This window comes from Aegilops tauschii, chromosome 2, assembly GCF_002575655.3.
Source record: "Aegilops tauschii subsp. strangulata cultivar AL8/78 chromosome 2, Aet v6.0, whole genome shotgun sequence".
Classification (NCBI taxonomy): domain Eukaryota; kingdom Viridiplantae; phylum Streptophyta; class Magnoliopsida; order Poales; family Poaceae; genus Aegilops; species Aegilops tauschii.
In genome coordinates, this window is record NC_053036.3 from 247188403 (window position 1) to 247202024 (window position 13622).

The following is a 13622-nucleotide window of genomic DNA, read 5'->3' on the forward strand; positions in this document are numbered from 1 at the left end:
AAGCCCATTGTGTCTACGGCCCGTATAAGGCCCATTGTTTCAACGCCCCGTAGAAGGACCATTGTTTCTACGGCCCTTAGAAGGCCCATTGTTTTTATGGCCCGTAGGAGGCCCATGTTAACTACAGTAAATATGTAGCCCATGGTTAATGTGGCCTAGTTTTAAAAAATAGGTTATTGCGGCCACTAGCAACCGCGGAAAAAGAACTGCACTGACTACAAGAAAACAAATAAACAAGACAATAAGGAAATAAATAAGCAAGCAACTTACGCTAGGCTATCACGACTATTACACATATTACATCCACTGGGCATCAAAGTTCGCCACCAGTGCAAATATAGGGAACAAAGCAGCACATAAACGCCGCATCAAAACAAGTCCAGAACTAGAACCACTTCAGAAGAGCTCAAGAAACAATATCCTAGGTACCCATAATGCTAGCAAGATGCTTAGCAAGCTTATTAACTTTCTCTTGTTTGGCGCTTAAATCCTCCAGCACTTGCTATTGCACCAGAAAGTATGCATCAGAATTCTGCAAGGACTTCCTCAGTCCTTCGGCTTCCTGTTGCATAACATCTGATCGATGTCTTTCAACTTGAGGTTGAGACTCAAGAAGCCAAACTGATTCAGGCAGCGAGTTCGAAGAGCTGGTGCCAGTAGTAGTAGCCAGTAACTCAAACACTACATCAAGACAGGACTTTGGGGTTGTCTCAGTGTCTTCAATATAGTTTTTATCACCTTTCTTGGAGACCAACAGGGATGTCTCACTATCTTGAACCCTATCTGCATTACTTCCTTTACCATTGCATAACGGGGTACCTTCTCCAATATTTTATCCGCGTTCTAAAAGAGAAACAAACAAACACATCACAGGTTTACAATGTAGTATATGAAACTCATTTTGGTAAACCAGTTCAGTAGTAAGGTGGACAGGATAACAGCATGAAACAAACATATATCTATATAGTATGGTCACTGTATGGTCTATATCATTCTAGTTTATGTTGCCAAATCAAGATAGATACAGTTCGAATCATATCTATTTAAGACAAAGCAGCATAGACAGAATATAAGTGTGGGAAACTACACAGCAATAACAACACTTGTAATGTGCATGGCATGACAACATAACTGTTTATTCAATTGAAACTGAAATCAACATAGAGCAAGTTACAATAGCAAACACGTTAAAGAAACAGGTTTAAAACATACCTGTTGTGCCATTGGAGTTTCAACTGCATCCTTCAAATTTGAAATTAGTTGGTATGAGTAAATACAGTGATGCAAGAGCAAAGTGGTATGAACCATAGCTATGGCACCTGACCTGAGAACAATTCTTCTTCTGGTTTAAGCGTTGACTTGGGGTTCGGAGTGGTGGTCCTCGTTCTTTGGGCACTGCAGTTGCCTTACTAACTGTTCGTGTTTGGGTGCTCTGTGGTGGAGACGGTGTTGTGTCAACAGGAACTAGGTTACTATCTGCTGGGGTTGGGGTTAGAAGGGGTGTAGCTGGTTCTCTGTCCAACTGGGTAGGGGTACAATCTGCGTGAGTTTGGGTTATGTGTGGTGGGGCTGGTTCTTGGGCAACTACAACCGTGGTTCTATCTCCATCGACAGGTAGCACGATCTTTTTTGAAGACCATGTTTTTACTCCCACAAATACTGCCATCACCCCGTCCAATTGAAATGGCTAATAAACAAGAAAAGTAATTGAATGTACAGACATTGTAAGATAGACAGGTGCAATGGATAGTAGGGAAGAAAACAGGGCATGAAATAATTCACATTTATGTTGTCTAACCAAACAGAATAGCAGGACATAATTTCACATATATGATGGCTAATTAAACAAGATAGCATGACACAATTTCACATGTATGATGGCTAACTAAACAGGATAGAATGACATACTTCAAAATATGATGACTATGTAAACAGGATGACATGATATAACTATACGATGTGTCTATTAAAGTGGTTGGCATTCCATAAATCACAAACATGCCGTCGATGGAAACATGATGGCATGATATAATTCACGGATAGAATGACATAATTCAAAATATGATGACTATGTGAACAGGATGAGATGATATAACTATATTATGTCTTTAGAAAATGGGTTGCCATGCCATAATTCATATACATGCTGTCTATGCAAACATCATGGCATGATATAATTCAAATATATGATTTATATACTCAGGAAGTGAGCAGAGGGCAATCGCATATATGATGTGTCAACTAAGGAGATGGCATTCAATATCGTGTATATGATGTAAAAACTAAGCATTGCAATACAACATATGCATGATATGAGTAATGTAACCCTACCAAGTTTGAGCATACACCTCAGGGGGATAATACGACTGGTTATCTGCCTCTGAATCCTCCTCTGAAGAGCTATCTGTAACCAGCAAGATGTCTACTTCAACAGGTAGCATTGTCTGCTCTGAAGACCTTGTTTTCACTCCAGAATTCTCCATCACCAATTCAAATGGCTGATGCACAGGAAGAGCAGTTAAATATACAAACATTGTCGACAAAAGCAATGAGAAATACAAAAAAGGACGGCATGATATAATTCACATATATGACGCTTGGCTAAACAGCATGGCATTGCATAATTCACATATATAATGCCTTGCAACAAGATAGCATTGCATAATTCACATATATAATGTCTTGCAACAAGATGGCATTCCATAATTCACATATTTGGTAATTAGACACTAAACAGGTGGCATTCACATAAAGCATGTCTAAACTAAGAAAATGACATAGCAATGCAAGATACCATACGCACGATATGAGCAACATAACCCTGCCAAGTTAGAGCACGCACCTTGGGGGGGAAATAGGACTGGTCATATGTAACCTCCTCTGAGGAGCTATCTGTAACCAGCAAGACATGTGCTTCGTCAGATAGCATTGTCTGCTCTGAAGACCTTGTTTCCACTCGAGATTTTTCCATGACCGTGCCGAATGGCTGATGCACAGAAAGAGTAATTGAATGTACTAAAATTGTTGACAAATTTAACACGTAATAAAAAAATGATGTCATTATATAATTCACATATAAGATGACTGGCTAACCAGGGTGGCATTGCAAAATTCACATATATGATGCCTGGCTAAACAAGATGGCATTGCATGATTCACATATACGATAAAGAAACTGAACAGATGGCATTGACACAAAGCATGTCTAAACTAAGCAGATGACATCTTTGATGTATACAGTAAGCAATGCAAGGCACCATATGCATGATATTACCAACATCAGCATGCCAAGTTAGAGCGAAGACCTCATGGGGTAAATAGGAGTGGTCTTATGCTTCTGAATCCCCCTCAGAACAGTTATCTTCCTCTTGATTACGATCTGAAATGGGTGGAGGGGGGCTGCCTTTGCGCCCACCATGGAGCGATGTCTGCATGAAATTTTATTGCCACGCAAGGCTCGTCTCTTTTGCTCTACATGTTCAGTTCCACTGTGTACGATAACTGACATGCATAGGAATAAAACATAGTGAGATTATGTAAGGAGTGCATGCACAAATCCAGAATGATGGTAGCAAACTGTGGATAGACCCAAAACCAATGATAGCAGGCAGATAATAGCTTTAGTTAAAAAAATACATATAATGGCTCCTTTAATGTTTGTTTGCACCCAACATGAAACTCATAGTAGACACCCGAGATTAACCAGATAGTATTGATTGTTGCCCCAATATGTACCCCACAACCATTTAAAAACTCAAGTTTCAGCATAAGTTTGGACCTGACTCGGAGTCTAATAGGTGAACACGACGATAAAGTAGCATGTCATCATATTAAGCATGCATAACGTAAGCAGACATGGAAGAGTGCGACCTCTCTCGCGGACCCGTGTAGTCCTCAAGGTCATCTGCTCAGTTGATGATGGTAATGCAGTTGTCGTGGCTGCCGGCGGCGGGGAAGAAGATCTGAGGCAGCGAAAGACAGTCTGGAGAGCGGATCCCTGCTGTGGTGAACCCTTCCGTCGTTGGAGCAGCTAAGCTGGGGTGGAACACAGCACCGCAGGAGCAGGACAAACCACACAAGGTCTTCTTTGACACATATCTGTAACAGAAGTAATTGTGTAAGGGCTTGTTTGAATTTGAGGATTCCAACAATGCAGGGATAGGAAATAGACAGGAATAGGATAGGAATGCACGTGCAAAATAGAGAATTTAAAAACACAGGATTTCTGCCAATCTGGGTGTTTGGTTCACAAGAATTGGAAGATCACAGGATGCAAATAAGCATGGTGAGATTAAGTCAAACCACAAGAAAATGTACGGTTATAATACTATTATGCTACTATCTCTTAGTCTTGTGCTTCATGAATAGGAATTTGAAAAGGAGGACAAGTGGAAATTAAAATTCCTATGGTTTTTCTTTCAAGGAGACACTAAAGGAACAAATCCTACAGTTTTCCTTTGCTCCATTCCTTTGCACCAAATTCATGAAAAGTAGTACCATAGGAAACTTTCCAATTCGTATGTTTTTCATTCACTTTTCCTTGCAAGCACTGGCGATTCTAGTAGACAGGCTTGAGCAAGGAAAAGCCTACACTAAAAAATGTTTTTGTGCTACTTCTATTACTTTGGACCCAGGCCACTGCCCTACTAGCTCAACTCCCAGGGCCATCGACAAATGCATAGCTCAAACGCGCAGAGATAAATAATGATGGCATTCAAGAGAGTCCATCACAGATAGCTAAGTTGCCTGGTACCTCACTGCTTGTCATATAGTAGGATAAAATAATCATATTTCCTGTTACTCCGTGTTCTCAGTGGACAATATATATAACATGTAGAGTAAAAAGATATGCAACAAGTGTACAACCTCTTTGGCGAAGCCATGTCGATCTCAGCATGATTGGGTTGGCCGGTGAGGATGCTCCGGCTGACTTGGCTGTCGGAGGAGGGGAAGAAGATCTTAGGCGTCTGGAGATGGAGCCCGAGGTACTGCTCCGCTGTGATGGAGGGTTTCGTTGTTGGAGCAGCTCCGGTGAGTTGTACGACGCCGAGGCTGAAGCAGGACAAGAGAGACAACATTAACCTGAGTGGAATTCTAATAGCATCTCCAATAGATGACGTAAAATACATAACCACAAAGTGCTAGATGTATACATCAGCTGCTCATCTCTGAACTTAACTGTCGAAACTGGATTTAACTATCGAAACTGAACTTAACTGTCGAAACTGAATTTTGCTGTCGAAACTGAATTTTACTGTTGAAACTGAACCCACTAGAGGTGAGGCTACACGTCAGTCGACTGACTTTTTCATCTCTGGTCAGTAGATTTTGCAGCCATTGGATACGAAATCAAGGGGCTGCAGTTCATCTTCAACCTCCACCCCCCTGAGCCGCCAGCCACCACCGGCCAAACAGCCGCCCGCGGCCGACGGTGTGCCGCCCCGCCCGACCCGAAAACACTCCCCACCGCCGGTCCGCCGCCGCCCCGGCCATCCCTCTAGGCCCCCCCATGCCGAGCTTTTTCTCCGGTGATCCCCACGCCACCGCCCCACCACCGCCGGCGACCACCGCCCCCACCCTGAACTCTAAGATAGATAGTGGGGTGTCTCTCCGGCGAGCCACCCTCCCCGCTGCGGCTGGTTCTTCCTTAACTCCGGGGAGCCCCCCCCACCCCCACCCCCTGAAAATCGACTGACCCAAAAGTCGATTCAGTCGACTGAAGTGTAGTTAAATCGGAGCAGCATCGCAAGCAAGAGCAAGAGCGAGAGCAGCAGCGTGAGCAAGAGAAGACAAGGCAGGGGACCGAGAGCAAGAGCAGAGCAGCAGTGCGAGCGACAGCTAAAGCAGCAGCAGCTCCTACTGATGTGGACGTCGCCGCCGAGGGAGCGACGCCATGGAGGAAGTGGTCGGCGACGCCGCAGTGGATGGAGCCGCGCCGTGTCGGCTCGGGACCGAGCGCCGGCAGCACCGTGAGATCGAATCAAGCAGAAAATGTGGCGATTAGTGTACAACCTCTTTGGTGCCGCCGATTAGGCCGCAGCTTCATCCGAGGAAACGGTGATGATGATGCTCTTCCGGTGGTGCAGGTGAAGACGGCGGTGAGCGAATGGAGGTGGCGCGAAAGACGAGGGGAACATCGGGGCAGCTCCTTGGAGGTGGAGGACGGGGTGGCTGGACCAGCAGGACTACCAGATCGACGACGGATCCTCATCCGGTACGGTGGATGAGGGACGTCGAGGTGTTACTGTGGACGATGTCATCGGGGAAGAGGCTCCGGCTGGGTGGCGAACGAAGGAGGGTGTGGGGCTTCGCGGGTTTTCCCGGCCTCGGTGTACGAATGGGTGGGCGGATGGGATGGGAGTGGGGAACTATGGCTTAGGGACGCGCTTGTCCGAAATGTGGGGTAAGTTATGAAAGTACCCCCACCGATTTGAGGCGGTTCTTTCGGTTCAGGGGTATCACGGGCATTTCGTGTGTCGGGATTTCACAGGAGGTGGGAGTCTTCGCGCGCGTTGTAATTTTGGAATAGCAAGGCGCGGGTTGAGATGGAGGGAGTTGTCGGAGCACAACGAGACAAAATTTATCTTAAATATTTCGGGGTAACAAGGCGCGGGTTGAAGAGGCAGGAGTTTCACAGCACGATAGACAAAGACGCTAGCTTGAAATTTTGGCATAACAAGGCGCGGCTTGAAATTTCGGGAGAACAAGCTTAACGTGTACCAAAAAAGACGATTTAGACTAGTATGATATACTACGTACAATGTGTTTAACACGCACAACACACACAGACACCATTTAGACTAGTAAGGTACACGTGCATTGCACGCATGAGATTTGGCAACCAGATTATGAATAAATACCACATTATAGCATGTAAGCTTTGAGTCATATATGCATGATGTAGATGTTCATTTAATTCTTATAGTTTATTTCATTCAAAATCATTTAGTTTTTATAAGAAAGCTAATCTATTTTAAGATTCATGGAATTGTGCGTTGTAAGGCATAAAGTAAAAACAAATCATGTAGAAAAACATTTGGGCAATTATGATACAGAAGATTCTAGAACAAAGAAGAAGTGCTTGTGTTTTGAGGTTTGTGCATTATGCTTAAGTTCAACCATAGAGTCTTCTAGATTGTACATGTGGCAAAATCTGTTGGAATCTAGATGATATCCAACGGCCAGTAGTGCTCAAATTTGCCAGCTCTGCACCATCGGATTGGCCTCATCCAACGACCATCTTTCAAAGTTAAAGTTATCCGCACACTATATAAAAAATATAAAATATAATATATATATATAGGGGTATAGATATAGATATGTGATGCGAAAGCCACCCATCATCTCCAATTAGAATAGTGTGTCCATGCACGGATGGAATGTGGCCAAACAATGTCTGCCATCGGTATCTCAAATTCAAACCTGTCTGACCTTGTTCAATGTGTATACATTATAACATGCTCATTTCCAAACCACACCGCGCAGATCTCCGTTATATTCATGCATGCATGGGTTTTCAAACATCATGATCTCTTATTCAAATATTTGAATTCAACTTTACATTGATTATGACCTCACCTAGTCTTTTACACCCACACATTGGTCTTCTCTTTATAATTGTACCACTAACTTTCTCTCGTGCATGCATGCACACACACTACCAATCGGCATTATCCATCGCACACATGCAATCTTTTTCTTCAGGTCGGTCTCCCATGAAGGCGCACACACACATCCCCCTCTCCAACATATCGGGCATTCTTTATCTCTCACGTGCATGCGCAACGATCAATGTTCCTCTATGTGTGTGTATATAGCTAGGTATTTCATAGTTTTCCACATAAACCGATCAATCTATATATCTAGTGAGGTCTCACCCTCTTTCCCACGTCCAGATCGATCAATCTATACCTCTCTATATAGGATTACATATATAGCTAATACACCCACATTAATTATATATCCAACGCCCCCCTCTCACCATCCATGCCTTCCGCTTCATCTCTCAGACGCGCGCACAATGGCGAAGACAGGGGGCAGCAAGGGCCCTGCCCCAACCCCCTTACATCACTATATATCGAGGCTAATATGAATGTGATCATTAGACAATTGCTGGTAAAAATGGTTTAAGTTGATGAATTGGCCCTCCTCGTAAAGGATTAGCAATGCTTGGCCCCGTAGCTCATGGGACATTTTTCATGGCTCCGCCACTGTGCGCAACAGCGCACGTTTTCGCCCCCTCTCTCTAATCGATCTCGCAGTTGTGCACTCCTTCATAGTCTCCCTCCACTCGGCCCCTCGCACTGTCTTCTAGCCCCCACCGGATTTTGCCACATGTACAATCTAGCAGACTCCATGGTTGAACTTAAGCATAATGCACAAATCTCAAAACAACAGTGGTTCTCCTTTGTTCTAGAATCTTCTGTATCATAACTGCCCAAACTTTTTTTCTAGTCGAATTGCAATTATTTGTTTTTACTTTATGCTTTACAACGCACAATTCCCTGAATCATAAAATAGATTAAGGGCTTCTTTGATTCAAAGGATTCTCAAAGGAATTTTGGAGGATTCTAATCCTTAGGAATTTTTCCTATCTTGGTTGTTTGATTCGTAGGATTGTGAACCATAGGAATTTTTCCATATGATTCATTTGCACTAGATTGCATAGGAAACATCCCATCCACTCAAACCTCTTTGAAAGAATTCTGTGTTTTTTCTATGCACAATCAAACACTCGTACAATCATGTAGGATTCAAGATGACATTCCACTCTAATCCCATGTTCTTCCTATTCCCGCGTTTTGGAAATCCTACGAATCAAAAAGGCCCTAGGTTTTTTATAAAAACTAATTGATTTTGAATGAGATGAACTATAAGAGTTAAACGAAGGTCTACATCAGGCATATATGACTCAGAGCTTACATGCTATAGTGTGGTATTTATTCATAATTTGGTTGCAAAATCTGACGCGTGCAATGCACATGTACCTTACTAGTACTTCGAGTATGTGCAGAACACAATGGCACGCTACACAGTGTCTCTCTTACGGTTCATGAAGCCACGTGGCACATGTGGAGGCGTTGTCGCCACATCCTTGTGTGGATTGATCACAGTGACGTGCTGCTGGTTCCAGAAGAATGTACTCATCCTCCCTGAGCCACACTAGCGGTACATGCACGAACCAAAGATGTGCACTATAACACCCCGCATGTAACTTGCCATATTTGTAACTCCGACTCTTGTCATTTTCGGCTATGTGTTATGATATTCCCTCCGTGGGCGGGTTTTGTTTTTTCCGTTTTGCATTTTGTCATGTCTTGCATTTTCATATCATGTCATCATGTGCATTGCATTTGCATACGTGTTCGTCTCTTGCATCCAAACATTTTCCCCGTTGTCCGTTTTGCAATCCGGCGCTCCTATCTCCCCCGGTGCACCCCTTTCGTTTTCTTTCGTGTGCGGGTGTCAAACTTTCTCGGAATGGACCGACGCTTGTCAAGTGGCCTTAATATACCACCCGGAGACTACCGGTCAAGTTTCGTTCCATTTGGAGGTCGTTTGGTACTCCAACGGTTAACCGGGCATCCGCAATGTCCATTTGAGTGTCCAGCAAAAAACCCCTCCAAAACCAGCCCAAAACCCACCAAACTCTCTTCCATGCTCTAGGTCGTTCGATCACGATCGTGTGGGCAAAAACCGCACCTCATTTGGAGCCTCCTAGCTCCCTCTACCTATAAATATGTGAGCATCCCGAAAACGAATCGCAGTCCAACCCTAACCCTCGTCCCTCTCCGCCGCCGGACACGTCCGGGCGAAGCCGGACGCGTCCACCCGCGCCGCCACTGCCACGTGGCACGTCGCCGTTCGTCGCCGCCGCCGAGGCCCGCCGGCTCGCCCGCGGCCCTCCCGGCCCGTCGCCGCGCCCTCCCGCACGCGCCTCCGCGCCACCGCCGACCGCCGCCGCCCAGGGCTCCGCCGTCCGCCGCCGCTCCTCCCGTCGGTGGTCCTCCTCCGGCCCCGAGGTCGCCGGCCTTCTCTCCTTCCCTGCGCCGGCGCCGCTCCCTCCTCCCCTCCGGCAAGCTCCGGCGAGGGCTCCGGCCACCGTGCGCCGTACCCTACCGAGCCCGAGCTCGAGCGAGTCCGGCCAGATCCGATCGGTAGCCCCGTTGACTTTCTCCTCGAACCCCCCCAAATATTTTCTAAGTCTTGAGATTTTAACAGCATATGTCCATGTTCCTAGTTGCATAACTTCTTGCATGTAGCTCTGATTCGTGCATGTAATATGTCAAATTGTTTGTCTCACGATGCTCTTCATTTTGTTAAATTGCAGCATGTTCATTAGAGGTCATCTTGATGCCCAAATCTATGTTGGAAGAGGGCTAGTTGCTGTTATTCTCTGGTTCTTATCAGAACTTGGCGATTTGTCATTTTTGTATCATTAAATCTGTGCATCTTATGGGCATGAGCTCTACATGTGTTTTGGAGTACGCCATGCCATCTTTCCAAGGGTGTATGCCATGTATTTTTGTGATCTCTGTGCTGACTAGCACAAGCATGCAAAGTAGGCTCCGTAATGTTTCTGATTTCAGGGACTTGGTGATTTCTCCACGTCTTTGTCTGCTGTTATTTTGTTGCCATGTAAACTTGATGCTACAGAGAGATCCATGCATTGTTTGGAGATGTTCAGTAAGGATGTTTTGTATCTATAGTTGTAATATATTCATTCCTGCAATTTTTTGCAATTGTGGCGTGCCATAGCATGACTAAATCTTGCTCTACTTTTGCTATAAAATATTTCTGGCAGATTCTTAACATGATATGCAATCTTGCCAAGCTTATTGTAGTTGATCCATACATGCTATGCTTTTGTTCTTGCCATGAATAGCTTCATAAACATGCCATCTTGCTGTAGGTGTGATTGGTTTGTCATGCGTTGCTCTGTAGTGAGTGCTTCAAGCTCACAAAGATGCCTACATATTATTATTTCTGCCATGCTCTGTTTTCTGCTAAGTCTGAAACCTGATAACGAAACTTGCTATGTTTACATGCTTGCCATCATATCTTCTGGTCCGTTTTGGCTTATGGTCAGTAAGGGACTTTTTCCATGTGCATTTAGAATAACACTACCATGCCTTGTTTTGCTATTTTAAGTTCCTGTAGCATGTTGATTTCGTGCTCTGAACATTGCTACCTGATGCTGTTATCTGCCAAGCTTATTTTAAGTTTTCTGCCATGTGCATTTAGAATAACACTACCATGCCTTGCCAAGCTTATTTTAAGTTTTCTGCCATGTCCAGTTTTTCACTAAGTCTGTGATCCTGTTATCTTTTGCACTTTTGCCATGCTTGTTTGAGCTTGGTATGTTGTGATCTAGCCATAGCTCAGTGTTCATCTTTTGTCAAGCATCTCCTGTAGATTACTGCCATGTGCTTTGTTGCTATGTTGGAGTGCTGTAGCTTTGTTGCTGGTTGCATTTTAAGTGCTATCATGCTGTTAATCGCAGATTCGTGTCATTCTTGTTTTGCTTGCCATTTGCAAACCGTGCATCCGATTCCGGTGATCTCTATATCGATTTCGACCGAAATCATCTCATCTTTCCAATGGCATGCTTGGTTTGCCAAGTTACTGCCATGTTCATCATTTTCCTTCCGGAGCACGCATATGCATCGCACATCATATCTTGCATATCATACATGTTTTGCATCATGTTGCTTGTGCATTTCTCGTGGTTGATTGTGGTTCCGTTTGTTTGTGTTCTTGTCTTGGGTAGAGCCAGGAGACGAGTTCGTGAACGAGGAACCTGTTGAGTACGCTTACGAGGATCAAGCTTTCGACAACTCTGAGAACCTTGCAGGCAAGATGACCACCCCTCGAAATCACTTCTATCTTTGCTTTGCTAGTTGTTCGCTCTATTGCCATGCTCGCTACCTATCACTTGCTATATCATGACACCCATTTTGCCATGCCAGCCCCTAACCATCCTTTCCTAGCAAACCGTTGTTTGGCTATGTTACCGCTTTTGCTCAGCCCCTCTTATAGCGTTGCTAGTTGCAGGTGAAGTTGAAGTTTGTTCCATGTCAGAACATGGATATGTTGGGATATCACAATATCTATTATTTAATTAATGCATCTATATATTTTGGTAAAGGGTGGAAGGCTCGGCCTTATGCTTGGTGTTTTGTTCCACTCTTGCCGCCCTAGTTACCGATATACCGGGATTATGTTTCTTGAGTTTGCGTTCCTTACGCGGTCGGGTGATTTATGGGACCCCCTTGACAGTTCGCCTTGAATAAAACTCCTCCAGCAAGGCCCAACCTTGGTTTTACCATTTGCCACCTAAGCCTTTTCCCCCGGGTTTTCGCGAGCCCGAGGGTCATCTTTATTTAAACCCCGGGCCAGTGTTCCTCTGAGTGCTGGTCCAAACTAGAGCCACTTGCAGCGCCACCTTGGGGAAACTCGAGGATTGGTTTTAGCTGTACGTAGTGTTCATCCGGTGTGCCCTGAGAACGAGATATATGCAGCTCCTATCGGGATTTGTCGGCACATTCGGGCGGCTTTGCTGGTCTTGTTTTACCATTGTCGAGATGTCTTGTAAACCGGGATTCCGAGACTGATCGGGTCTTTCCGGGAGAAGGTTTATCCTTCGTTGACCGTGAGAGCTTATGATGGGCTAAGTTGGGACACCCCTGCAGGGTATTATCTTTCGAAAGCCGTGCCCGCGGTTATGAGGCAGATGGGAATTTGTTAATGTCCGGTTGTAGATAACTTGTCACTTGACCCCAATTAAAATACATCAACTGCGTGTGTAGCCGTGATGGTCTCTTCTCGGCGGAGTCCGGGAAGTGAACACGGTCTGAGTTATGTATGACGTAAGTAGGAGTTCAGGATCACTTCTTGGTCATTGCTAGATGACGTCCGTTCTGTTGCTTCTCTTCTCGCTCTCATTTGCGCAAGTTAGCCAACATATATGCTTTTGCCGCTGCAGCTCCACTTATTACACCTCCCTTTCCTGTAAGCTTAAATAGTCTTGATCTCGCGGGTGTGAGATTGTTGAGTCCTCGTGACTCACAGATTCTACCAAAACAGTTGCAGGTGCCGACGATGCCAGTGCAGATGATGGCGTCGATCTCAAGTGGGAGTTCGACGAGGAACGTGGTCGTTACTATGTGTCTTTTCCTGATGATCAGTAGTGGATCCCAGTTGGGACGATCGGGGATCTAGCATTTGGGGTCGTCTTATTTTCATCTGGCTTTTGGCCGTAGTCGGTCTATATGATTGTATTTTGGATGATGTATGAATTATATTCATGTATTGTGTGAAGTGGCGATTGTAAGCCAACTCTTTATCCCATTCTTGTTCATTACATGGGATTGTGTGAAGATGACCCTTCTTGCGACAAAACCACTATGCGGTTATGCCTCTAAGTCGTGCCTCGACACGTGGGAGATATAGCCGCATCGTGGGCGTGACAAGTTGGTAATCAGAGCCATCCCCGACTTAGGAGCCCCCTGCTTGATCGAATCGCTGGCGTTGTTTAGTCTAGAGCAAAATGTTTTGAGTCTTAGGATTATATATATCGGAGAGTAGGATTCTTTTTATTCCTCAGTCGCTTCGTCGCTCTG

General features: G+C 44.9%; 1 long non-coding RNA gene across 2 annotated transcripts in view; it reads right to left on the reverse strand.

Moving 5' to 3' along the window:
- Positions 1-250: 250 nt before the first annotated feature.
- The window catches only part of LOC141041629 (uncharacterized), a 48476-nt gene continuing 35104 nt past the window's right edge, over positions 251-13622 (reverse strand). The window contains exons 4-11 of one of the 2 annotated variants that reach the window (XR_012202391.1): positions 4867-5052; positions 3871-4098; positions 3306-3501; positions 2843-2986; positions 2332-2498; positions 1325-1687; positions 1213-1235; positions 251-843 (exon numbers count right to left, since the gene is read on the reverse strand). This is a non-coding gene — a long non-coding RNA (uncharacterized lncRNA). Of the gene's footprint in view, positions 844-1212; positions 1243-1324; positions 1688-2331; positions 2499-2842; positions 2987-3305; positions 3502-3870; positions 4099-4866; positions 5053-13622 lie in introns of both variants that reach the window. The other variant, XR_012202390.1, reaches the window with a different exon arrangement.